Here is a 5,138-nt window from a genome sequence, read left to right on the forward strand (position 1 = left end):
TGTGTATGTGTCTATGAGTGAGAGTGTGTGTATGAGGGTGTGTGAGTATGTGTGCGCATGTGTGAGTTGTGTGTCTGTAAATGTGTGTGCGTCTGTGGAGAGAGGCCATTCTGCCCATTCAGTCTGTATCGAAGGTGCATCAGAACTTGGAGATGCTGACGTTGACATGATGGGCCGAAGGTACTATGCCAATCTCTGAGGAGGAGCATGGGATAAGTTCTCCTCAGCACTCTAAGGCCAGGAATCAAAGTTCCTCACTTTCCTCCTCAGCTTTCTGTTTCGAGACAGGTTTGAACTCGGCCACAGAGCACAATAAGGTGGCAGATCCCGAAAACCCTAGCCAACATAGGAATTGAACACCTTGTTGGCACTGACCTGATCGAAATCAGCCATGCTGCCAACTGGCCCCTGAGGAGTTTAAGTTTCTACTGTTAATATATACCTTGACAGATTAAATATATGTTACTCCATGGAAATAGAAGCATGTTGTAGCCTGGAGCTACGGTCAGTGATCATTTTGTTTTTGGCCATCCCATTTTCTTTTTATCACATGAATGCACAACACAATAACCTAACACTCATTGTGAGTGATGTTTGCACAGCTGCTGGTTCAAGCGGCATGAGGAGAAGGCTTACAGAAGAGCAGCAGCTGACGGGGAAGGGTCAGTGGTGGACAAATACCAGTAACAAGTAGCTGATAGGTCTGTTACTGATGACAAAGTTCTTCTGCCTGACAACAGGTTTGATTGGCTCCCAGGTTATGGGCTATGAACAGGATAATGAGGTGCCCTCAAGTCTCTGCGCGCTCGGGAGCGTCTCTCTGTTCTCTGCAGTAAAAGCCACTCTAGGCCTGAAGGAAATCAGCTCAATTTTCCTTCGCTGCAAACTGTGACTGAGTCAGAGACCTTTCGAAATGTGAACCAGTCACACTGCGCCTCCTGAAAACCGGTGTGAGCATCTGGAGAAGGATGACTGAGAAGCAGTGTTCTGATCAGTGTGTGAGTCAATCTTAGCAGACCCTGTGGCAGGGCTACCGCACTGCTTCCCAGTCTTTCCTTCTATCCACAACACCTCATCTTTTTCTCCTGCCTGTGTGTGTGTGTGTGTGTGTGTGTGTGTGTGTGTGTGTGTGTGTGTAGAGGGAGAGTTAAGAATGCCCCCCTGACACCCATAACTTTACAATGGAGGGAACAGGGTTCTGAGTGTGCCATGGCTGTATTGAATGGCAGAACAGGCTCGAAGTTTGGAATAGCTAATATTTCCTGTGTCTCTATAAGAAGGTTAGAGTTTTAACAATAGAGATAACACAGTGTAGAGCTGGAGGAACACCGCAGGCCAGGCAGCATCAGAGGAGCAGGAAAGTTGATGTTTCGGGTTGGGACCCTTCTTCAGAAATGGACAAGTTCATATATATGGACAGTTCAGAACTGTTTACCTGTAACTGGACTCCATTTGTAATAAAAATCACAGCAAATGTTTGATTAACTGGCACCTATGGAAAACAAGGGTGTGCCTGGCACAGTAGGTAATAGAAATGTAATGCAGGGGCATACACACCACTGCTACACTTTATTTGCAGCATGAACACGGGGACATCGAGGTAGATTGTGGTAGTTGGAGGTTTTTTTTAAGCTGGTCCATCAAGAGCACCCTTGATTAAGGTGCTGGTTAAAACAAAGTTTGCTGTAATTCTTGGATAACAAGGTGTAGAGCTGGATGAACACAGCAGGCCAAGCAGCACCAGAGGAGCAGGAAGGCTGACGTTCTTGTTTGTAATTCTTGTTTGGTACAGAAACGTGGTCTGCATTTAGAGTCATAGAGCTGTACAGCACAGAAATAGACCCTTCGGTCCAACTCATCAATGCCGACCAGATATCCTAAATTAATATGGTGCCATTTGTCAGCATTTGGCCCATATCCTTCTAAACCCTTCCTATTCATGTACCCATCCAGACGCCTTTTGAATGTTACAATTGTACCAGCCTCTACCACTTCCTCTGACAACTGATTCCATACATGCATCACCCTCTGTGTGAAGACATTGCCCCTTAGGCCCCTTTTAAATCTTTCCCCTCTCACCTTAAACCTATGCCCTGTAGTTTTGGACTCCTCCACCCTGGGGAAAAGACCTTGGCTATTCACCGTATCCACGCTCCTCATGATTGTATAAACCTTTATAAGGCCACTGCTCAGCTTCTCCCTATAGCCCCAGCCGATTTAGCCTCTCCCTGTAGCTCAAATCCTGGCAACATCCTTGTAAATCTTTTCTGAACCCTTTCAAGTTTCACAACCTCTTAGAGTTAGACATAAAACAGTACAACACAGGAGCATTGCTATCAACTTGGGTCCAAACGTCAGGTAAACTGGGGAATCCTGCGGAATATCCTTCTCCATGATAACTCAAGGATGTGATAAACAGTGCACTAACCTAGTAAGGCATGACACAATCCGATCTTAAAAGCTCGGATGCAAGATTGGACGCTTCTACATTGTATGGTCTTACCAAACCCTTCTTCTCAGCAACCAGACAACTGAACCTGTTCTCAACTGCTGCGAGTGGGAGTATTGTGAGGTATCCCTAAGTAGGGAGACTGAATTGTACGCAGTTCTTCAAGTGTGTGTTTTCAAACAGAATCAAGTCTTCCCTCCTCTCATACTCCGCTCCAATCCCTATCATTGTGCGATCGATGTGAAAATTCCATGTCCCTCCCCTCATTGCTCGCTCTACATTTGCGCTAAATTTCTGTGATTCATGTGCGAGAATATCCAGTTTCTCTCCATACTGCAGCATTTTGCAGTCTCTCTTCATCTCAATATTATTCCGCATCTCTATTCTTCCTGCCAGAGGCACCTCAAATTTTATATCTGCACCTCTTTGCAGTCACTCTGCGCACTCTTCATTAATTATTTCCTCGTGTATCTCTGTATCATCAGGAAAATTGGCAACAATGCACTCGGTCTTGCTCCAAAATGGCGGCGGACTAGGGCTCCTGAGCTCAGGGCTCATCCGCTCCCTTCCCTTTTCCTTCTCGTCTCCTTTTGTTTTCTCTTTTCTTGTTTCTCCTTTCTTTTCTCTTTTACTTACCATTTACTTCACTCGCCTATTCTGAAAGTTTAAGGTGGCAAGGTATCCTGGCATGGATTCGTGATGGAGAGAGGGCCCAGTGTGGAGGAGAGTGGGCCCAGCACGGAGTAGAGAGGGCTCAGCGCGGAGGAGAGTGGGCCCAGCGTGGAGGAGAGTGAGCCCAGTGCGGAGTAGAGAGGGTCCAGCACGGAGGAGAGTGGGCCCAGCATGGAGGAGAGTGGGCCCAGCGCACAGGAGAGTGGGCCCAGCATGGAGGAGAATGGGTCCAGCACAGAGAAATGTGGGCCCAGCATGGAGGAGAGTGGGCCCAGCATGGAGGAGAGTGACCCAGTGCAGAGTAGAGAGGGTCCAGCGTGGAGGAGAGTGGGCCCAGCGCACAGGAGAGTGGGCCCAGCATGGAGGTTTGTGGGTCCAGGAAGGAGGAGAGTGGATCCAGCATGGAGGAGGGTGGGCATGGCATGGAGGAGAGCAGGCATAGCATGGAGAGTGGGTTCAGCACAGAGAAGTGTGGGTCCAGCATGGAGGAGAGTGGATCCAGCACGAAGGAGTGTGGGTCCAGGATGGAGGAAAGTGGGCCCAGCGTGGAGGAGAGTGAGCCCAGTGCGGAGTAGAGTGAGCCCAGCGCGGAGTAGTGAGCCCAGAGCGGAGTAGAGTGAGCCCACTGTAGAGGAGAGTGAGCCCAGTGCACGAGGATACTGGGTCCAGTACAGGGACAGTGGGTCCATCATGGTGGAGAGTGGAGGCACAGCGCCAAGGAGATTGGGCCCATTGTGGAGGAGAAAAGTTCTAGCGCATAGTAGAGTGGGCCCAGTGTGGGGGGAGTGGGCCCATTGTGGAGGAGAGGTTCTAGTGCATAGGAGGGTGGGCCTAGCGCAGGGAGAGTGGGCCCAGTGCGGCGAGAGTGGGCCCAACACAGGGAGAGTGGGCCCAGCGCAGGGCGAGTGGGCCCAGCGCAGGGAGAGTGGACCCAGTGTGGGGAGATTGGGCCCAGCACAGGGAGAGCGGGCCCAGTGTGGGGAAAGTGGGCCCAGTGTGGGTAGAGTGGGATCAGTGTGGGGAGAGTGGGCCCAGTGTGGGAGAGTGGGCCTAGCTCAGGGAGAGCAGGCCCAGTGTGGGTATAGTGGACTCAGTGTCGGGAGAGTGGGCCCAGTGCAGGGAGAATGGGCCCAGTGCAGAGGAGAGCAAGCCCTTAACTAACTTTTCAGGGGCAAGCACAGGACCCCAGTGAAAGATGGCTCCTGGGGATTTGCCAGCTCAGAATTCAAACATAGACGCACTTTAAGCTTTACGTTTTCCTTCTCATTCTTAAAACAATCAGATGGTGCCATATCGTGGTGACAAAGGAAAGCTTTTCACTGTGTTTTATTGTATTTTGCACAGTAAGATACAAGTGACAATGAAAATATTCTCAAATCCCTTCACACAAATCATTCACATGGATTGTAAGTTGATGAAGTGGTCCATGTCAGAAATCTGAAAATGACCCAGTTAACAAAGCTCTCCTTTTCCTGAGGGTGAGCAAATCCTTTTTCCTAATTTATCATGCCCACACCTTTAACGTTGGTTCCTTGGGGAAATACACACAGCTTCGACCTTCCTCGTAGGATGGGTTCATTCCAGCCGCAAAGATGGAAAACACCTTGATCGAGCACGATTATCCTTCCACAAAATCATGTCGACTCTGCCTCATCGTCCCATCAATCGCATGTCTCTCGCTGCACTTGGTAAAGGATCTTCCCACAATGGCAACTTCAACATCAACAAAGTTCCCACAACGTGAGGTTCCTTGCTTTCTGTCTCGCTCCATTCAGCGACAAAGGGTTTAAAAGGACAGCTCTCCAATCCACTGGAAGATTTTAGAATCAAGGGAATCTTGGAACACGCGAGAAATGCATTCCCCATACATACCAGCTGAGGTTTGTCGAGTCAGACTGTCTCTGCTGGAGGAGCTGGGATTGGACAGTCAGACTGTCTCTGCTACTGGTGCTGGGATTGGACAGTCAGACTGTCTCTGCTGGTGGAGCTGGGATTGGACAGTCAGACTGTCTCTGCT

The sequence above is a fragment of the Rhincodon typus genome, chromosome 48 (assembly GCF_021869965.1).
Source record: "Rhincodon typus isolate 14 chromosome 48, sRhiTyp1.1, whole genome shotgun sequence".
NCBI lineage: Eukaryota > Metazoa > Chordata > Chondrichthyes > Orectolobiformes > Rhincodontidae > Rhincodon > Rhincodon typus.